The sequence below is a fragment of the Lonchura striata genome, chromosome 35 (genome assembly GCF_046129695.1).
Source record: "Lonchura striata isolate bLonStr1 chromosome 35, bLonStr1.mat, whole genome shotgun sequence".
Lineage (NCBI taxonomy): Eukaryota > Metazoa > Chordata > Aves > Passeriformes > Estrildidae > Lonchura > Lonchura striata.
Genome location: NC_134637.1, coordinates 253174 through 260429, shown reverse-complemented (window position 1 = coordinate 260429; position 7256 = coordinate 253174). Strand labels below are relative to the sequence as shown.

Genomic DNA, 7256 nt, shown 5'->3' with positions numbered 1-7256 from the left:
TTGGGAGAAATTGGGGGGAAATTGGGGGAAAAATTGGGGAAAAATGGGGGAAAATTGGGGGAAAAAATGGGGAAAAAAATTGGGAGAAATTGGGGAAAAATTGGGGGGAAATTGGGGAAAAAAATTGGGAGAAATTGGGGAAAAATTGGGGGGAAATTGGGGAAAAATTGGGGGAAAATTGGGGAAAAAATGGGGAAAAAAATGGGGAAAAAATTGGGGAAAAATTGGGAGAAATTGGGGAAAAATTGGGGAAAAATTGGGGAAAATTGGGAAAAATTGGGGAAAAATTGGGGGAAATTGGGGAAAAAAATTGGGAGAAATTGGGGAAAAATTGGGGGGAAATTGGGGGAAAATTGGGGGGAAAATGGGAAAAAATGGGAAGGAAATTTGGGAGAAATTGGGGGGAAATTGGGGGAAAAATTGGGGGAAAAATGGGGGAAAATTGGGGAAAAAATGGGGAAAAAAATTGGGAGAAATTGGGGAAAAATTGGGGGAAATTGGGGAAAAAATTGGGAGAAATTGGGGAAAAATTGGGGGAAATTGGGGAAAAATTGGGGGAAAATTGGGGGAAAAAATGGGGAAAAAATTGGGGAAAATTTGGGAAAAATTGGGGAAAATTGGGAAAAATTGGGGAAAAATTGGGGAAAAATTGGGGGAAATTGGGGAAAAAATGGGGAAAAAATTGGGAAAATTGGGGAAAATTTGGGGGAAAATTGGGGAAAAATTGGGGAAAATTGGGAAAAATTGGGGAAAAATTGGGGAAAAATTGGGGGAAATTGGGGAAAAAAATTGGGAGAAATTGGGGAAAAATTGGGGGGAAATTGGGGAAAAATTGGGGGAAAATTGGGGAAAAAATGGGGAAAAAAATTGGGGGAAAATTTGGGAAAAATTGGGGAAAATTGGGAAAAATTGGGGAAAAATTGGGAAAAATTGGGGGAAATTGGGGAAAAAAATGGGGAAAAAATTGGGAAAAATTGGGGAAAATTGGGGGAAAATTGGGGAAAAATTGGGGAAAATTGGGGAAAAAATTGGGGAAAATTTGGGGGAAATTGGGAAAATTTGGGGGAAAATTGGGGAAAAATTGGGAAATTGGGAAAATTGGGGAAAATTGGGGAAAAATTGGGGGAAATTGGGGAAAAAAATGGGGAAAAAATTGGGAAAAATTGGGGGAAATTGGGGGGAAAATTGGGGAAAAATTGGGAAAATTGGGAAAAATTGGGGAAAAATTGGGGAAAAATTGGGGGAAATTGGGGAAAAAAATTGGGAGAAATTGGGGAAAAATTGGGGGAAATTGGGGAAAATTGGGGGAAAATTGGGGAAAAATGGGGAAAAAATTGGGGGAAATTTGGAAAAAATTGGGGAAAATTGGGAAAATTGGGGAAAAATTGGGGAAAATTGGGGGAAATTGGGGAAAAAATGGGGAAAAATTGGGAAAAATTGGGGGAAAATTGGGGGGAAAATTGGGGAAAAATTGGGGAAAATTGGGGAAAAAATTGGGGAAAATTTGGGGGAAAATTGGGGAAAATTTGGGGGAAAATTGGGGGAAAAATTGGGGAAAATTGGGAAAAATTGGGGAAAAATTGGGGAAAAATTGGGGGAAATTGGGGAAAAAATGGGGAAAAAATTGGGAAAAATTGGGGAAAATTGGGGGGAAAATTGGGGAAAAATTGGGGAAAATTTGGGGAAAAAATTGGGGAAAATTGGGGGAAAATTGGGGGAAAATTGGGGAAAATTGGGGGAAAATGAGGTGGAAATGGGGAAAAAATTCCCAAATGGCCCAAAATTCCTCAAAATAATCCCAAATTGCCCTGAAATGACCCAAAAAATCCCAAAATTCCCCCAAAAAACCCCCAAAATCCCAAAATTCCTCAAAATGAGCCAAAAATGCCCCAAATTCCCCCCAAAATCCTAAAATTGCCCAAAAAATCCTAAAATTCCACAAAATTGCCCCAAAATGCCCCAAAATCCCCCCCGGGTGCTGCCCCTCCCCCCGGGGTCAAAGGTCACGTCCTCCCCCGGGGTCACCCTGAGGGGGGGAGGGGCGGGAAGGATTTTGGGGGATTTTTGGGGATTTTGGGGATTTTTGGGGGGAATTTTGGGGGATTTTGTGAAGAATTTTGGGGATTTTTGGAGGAGTTTTTTTGAGATTTTTTTGGGGGAATTTTGGGGATTTTTCTGAGAATTTTGGGGGATTTTTTTGAGAATTTTTGAGAATTTTGGGGGTTTTTTTTGGGGGGGTGGGTTTTTTTTGAATTTTGGGTGAATTTGGAGATAATTTTGGGGGAATTTTGGGGATTTTTGGGAAGATTTTAGGGGATTTTTTTTTTATTTTGGGGGATTTTTATTTTTAATTTTTGGAGGAATTTTTGGGAGAATTTTTCGGGATTTTTGGGAGACTTTCAGGAGATTTTGGAAGAATTTTGGGGGGATATTGGGGGAATTTCTTGGCATTTTTGGGGAGAATTTGGGAGGATTTTTGGGGGATTTTGGGGGGATTTTTTAGGGAGAATTTTGGGGATTTGGGGGGATTTTGGGAGGGGATTTTGGGGGATTTTTGGGGGGATTTTTTTGGGAGAATTTTGGGATTTTGGGGGGGATTTTTAGGGAGAATTTTGGGGATTTGTAGGGATTTTTTTGGGATAATTTTGGGGATTTTTGGGGGATAATTTTGGGGTTTTTGGGGGGATTTTTCAGGATAATTTTGGGTTTTTTGGGGGGATTTTTTGGGGATAATTTTGGGGATTTTGGGGGGATAATTTTGGGGTTTTTGGGGGTGATTTTTTTGGGATAATTTTGGGGATAATTTTGGGGATTTTTGGGGGATAATTTTGGGGTTTTTGGGGGGATTTTTTCAGGATAATTTTGGGTTTTTTGGGGGGATTTTTTGGGGATAATTTTGGGGATTTTGGGGGGGATTTTTTGGGGATAATTTTGGGGATTTTGGGGGGATAATTTTGGGGTTTTTGGGGGTGATTTTTTTGGGATAATTTTGGGGATAATTTTGGGGATTTTTGGGGGATAATTTTGGGGTTTTTGGGGGGATTTTTCAGGATAATTTTGGGTTTTTTGGGGGGATTTTTTGGGGATAATTTTGAGGATTTTCGGGGGGTTTGGGCGGGGACATTGAGGGAATTTTTAGGAGAATTTTGGGGCAATTTCAGGGGAATTTGGGGACAATTTTATGGAGATTTTGGGCAATTCTGGGACAATCCTCGGGGGATTTTGGGGGATTTTTTGGGGATTTTTTTGGCGGGATTTTGCGGTGGGGGAGGGGCCGGCGGGTTTTTTTTGGGGGGGGTTGGGGTCATTTCGGGAGGGTGGGGGAGGGGCCGGGGGTGGGGGAGGGGCGGAGCGCTCCCGGTTTTACCCTAAAAAGGCCCCGGTGGGAAAAGGACCCAAAAATAACCGCGGGGGTGGGGGAGGGGCGGCAGCTGCGCCCCCCAAATTTGGGAACCGCCCCTCCCCCACCCCCCCCGCCCGGGCCCCTCCCCCACCCGCATTTGGGGGGGCGGAGTCTCAAAGGAAGGGGGAAAAATCCTCCCAAAACGGGGCCAAAATTGCCAAAAAAAAGGGGGGAAATTGCTAAAAAATGGAGCCGAAATTCCCAAAAAACGGAGCTAAAATCCCCCCCAAAATGGAGCAAAAATTCCCAAAAAACAGAGCCAAAATTCCCAAAAAAAGGGGAAAAGTTGCTAAAAAATAGAGCCAAAATTCCCCATAAAATGGAGCAAAAATTCCCAAAAAACCAGAGCCAAAATTCCCAAAAAACAGAGCCAAAATTCCCAAAAAACAGAGCCAAGATTCCCCAAAAATGGAGCAAAAATTCCCAAAAAACCAGAACCCACATCCCCCAAAATAAGGCAAAAAATTACCAGATAATGGAGCCAAAATTCCCAAAAAACAGAGCCAAGATTCCCCAAAAAACAGAGCCAAAATTCTCCCCAAAATGGAGCAAAAATTCCCAAAAAACCAGAGCCAAAATTCCCAAAAAACAGAGCCAAGATTCCCCCAAAAATGGAGCAAAAATTCCCAAAAAACCAGAACCCACATCCCCCAAAATAAGGCAAAAAATTACCAGATAATGGAGCCAAAATTCCCAAAAAACAGAGCCAAGATTCCCCAAAAAACAGAGCCAAGATTCTCCCCAAAATGGAGCAAAAATTCCCAAAAACCAGAGCCAAAATTCCCAAAAAGCAGAGCCAAGATTCCCCCAAAAATGGAGCAAAAATTCCCCAAAAAACAGAACCCACATCCCCCAAAATAAGGCAAAAAATTACCAGATAATGGAGCCAAAATTCCCAAAAAACAGAGCCAAGATTCCCCCAAAAATGGAGCCAAAATTCCCAAAAAAATGGAGCCAAAATTCCCCAAATAATGGAGCCAAAATTCCCTGAAAACCAGAGCCAAAATTCTCCAAAAAAAGGGGAAAAGTTGCTAAAAAATGAAGCCGAAATTCCAAAAAAACGGAGCCAAAATTCCCCAAAAAATGGAGCCAAAATTTCCCCCAAAATGGAGCAAAAATTCCCAAAAAACAGAGCCAAAATTCCCAAAAAAAGGGGAAAAGTTGCTAAAAAATAGAGCCAAAAATTCCCAAAAAACAGAGCCAAAATTCCCCAAAAAACAGAGCAAAAATTCCCCCCAAAAAGGGAAAAAGTTGCTAAAAATTGAGCCAAAATTCCCCAAAAAATGGCAAAAATCTGCCAAAAAATGGAGCCAAAATTCCCCAAAAAACAGAGCCAAATTCCCCAAAAATGGAGCCAAAATTCCCTAAAAAACCAGAGCCAAAATTCCCCCAAAAAAGTCAAAAAGTTGCCAAAAAATGGAGCTAAAAGTCCCCAAAAAACAGAGTCAAAAATCCCCCAAAATAAGGCAAAAAGTTGCCAAAAAACGGAGCCAAAATTCACAAAACTTGGATCTAAAACTCCCAAAAAAGGGCCCCAAAACTCCCAAAACACGGCGCCAAAATTCCCAAAAAAGGGCAAAAAGTTCCCAAAAAATGGATCTAAAATTCCTCAAAAAATGGAGCCAAAATCCCCAAAAAATGGACCCAAAAAGTCCCCAAAAAAAAGAGCTAAAAGGTCTCAAAAGTTGGATCCAAAATTCCACAAAAATTGGATCCAAAATTCCCCAAAAAAGGAACATAAATTATGGACCCAAAATTCCAGAAAAAGTCAAAAAGTTCCCAAAAAATGTTCCCAAAATTCCCCCCAATTGGACCCCAAAAATGGCCCCAAATCCACCCAAAAATCCCAAAAAATTCCCCTAAAATCCCCCAAAATTCCCAGGAAATCCCCGGCATGGAAGGAAAATCCCCAATTTTGATGGAATTCAGAAAATTAAAAAAAAATCCCGTTTTTTTCCCGTTTTATTCAGAATTTCACCCAAAAATTAAAGTGGGGGCAGAGGGAAATCCCGGAGTGGATCCGGGGGGGAAACGGGGAATGGGATCGGGGAAATCCCGGAGTGGATCCAGGGAATGGGATCGGGGAAATCCCGGAGTGGATCCAGGGAATGGGATCGGGGAAATCCCGGAGTGGATCCAGGGGGAAACGGGGAATGGGATCGGGGAAATCCCGGAGTGGATCCAGGGGGAAACGGGGAATGGGATCGGGAATGGGGAAAACCCGGAGTGGATCCGGGGAATGGGATCGGGGAAATCCCGGAGTGGATCCGGGGAATGGGATCGGGATCGGGGAAATCCCGGAGTGGATCCGGGGGGAAACGGGGAATGGGATCGGGAATGGGATCGGGATCGGGGAAATCCCGGAGTGGATCCGGGGGAAACGGGGAATGGGATCGGGAATGGGATCGGGATTGGGGAAATCCCGGAGTGGATCCGGGGGGGAATGGGATCGGGATCGGGGAAATCCCGGAGTGGATCCGGAGGGAAACGGGGAATGGGATCGGGAACGGGGAAATCCCGGAGTGGATCCGGGGAATGGGATCGGGATTGGGGAAATCCCGGAGTGGATCCGGGGAATGGGATCGGGATTGGGGAAATCCCGGAGTGGATCTGGGGGGGGAATGGGGAATGGGATCGGGATTGGGGAAATCCCGGAGTGGATCCGGGGAATGGGATCGGGATTGGGGAAATCCCGGAGTGGATCCGGGGAATGGGATCGGGATTGGGGAAATCCCGGAGTGGATCTGGGGGGGAATGGGGAATGGGATCGGGATTGGGGAAATCCCGGAGTGGATCCGGGGAATGGGATCGGGATTGGGGAAATCCCGGAGTGGATCCGGGGAATGGGATCGGGATTGGGGAAATCCCGGAGTGGATCTGGGGGGGAATGGGGAATGGGATCGGGGAAATCCCGGAGTGGATCCAGGGGGGAATGGGGAATGGGATCGGGGAAATCCCGGAGTGGATCTGGGGGGGGAATGGGGAATGGGATCGGGGAAATCCCGGAGTGGATCCGGGGGGAAACAGGGAATGGGATCGGGAACGGGGAAATCCCGGAGTGGATCCGGCGGGAAACGGGGAATGGGATCGGGATCGGGGAAATCCCGGAGTGGATCCAGGAGGGAACGGGGAATGGGATCGGGGAAATCCCGGAGTGGATCCGGAAGGAAACGGGGAATGGGATTGGGATCAGGGAATCCCGGAGTGGATCCGGGAGGGAATGGGGAATGGGATCGGGAAATCCCGGAGTGGATCCAGGAGGGAACGGGGAATGGGATCGGGGAAATCCCGGAGTGGATTCCTGGGGCAGATTTTGGGGGAGAATCCCGGAATTTCGTTGGGATTGGGGGAAAACCTGGCCTGGATTGGGATCAGGAGGAAATCCTGGCCTCGATCAGACCCAAATCCCGGCCTGGATTCTGGCCGGGATCGGGATGAGACCCAAATCCCGGCCTGGATTTCCCTCGGGATCAGGATCAGACCCAAATCCCGTTTTTCCTCCGTTTTTTCCCCATTTTTTCCTCATTTTCCCTGATTTCCCCATTTTCCAATTCTTTTTCCATTTCATTTCATTTCCCCCATCTTTCACCATTTTTAATCTTTTTTTCCCCATTTCCTCCCTTTTTTCCACAATTTCCCCCGTTTTCCCTTTTTATCCATTTTTCCCATTTTTCTCTCCATTTTCCCCAATTTTCTCATTTCTTCCATTCCCCCATTTTTTTTGGCATATTTTTTCAGCATTTTCACATTTTCCCCCATTTTCTCGTTTCCCCCCATTTTTCACCATTTCCCCATTTTTCACCTTTCTCCCCATTTTTTCACCATTTCCCCCATTTTTTCACCATTTCCCCCA

The 7256-nt window shown here is 45.1% G+C and overlaps 1 long non-coding RNA gene across 1 annotated transcript; it reads right to left on the bottom strand.

Annotated features, from left to right (window-relative positions):
* Positions 1 to 6756: 6756 nt before the first annotated feature.
* Positions 6757 to 7120, bottom strand: LOC144247880 (uncharacterized). Its single transcript, XR_013341352.1, has 2 exons — positions 6857 to 7120; positions 6757 to 6815 (listed from the first exon to the last, which is right to left on the bottom strand). It is a non-coding gene; the product is annotated as an uncharacterized LOC144247880 (long non-coding RNA).
* Positions 7121 to 7256: the final 136 nt, after the last annotated feature.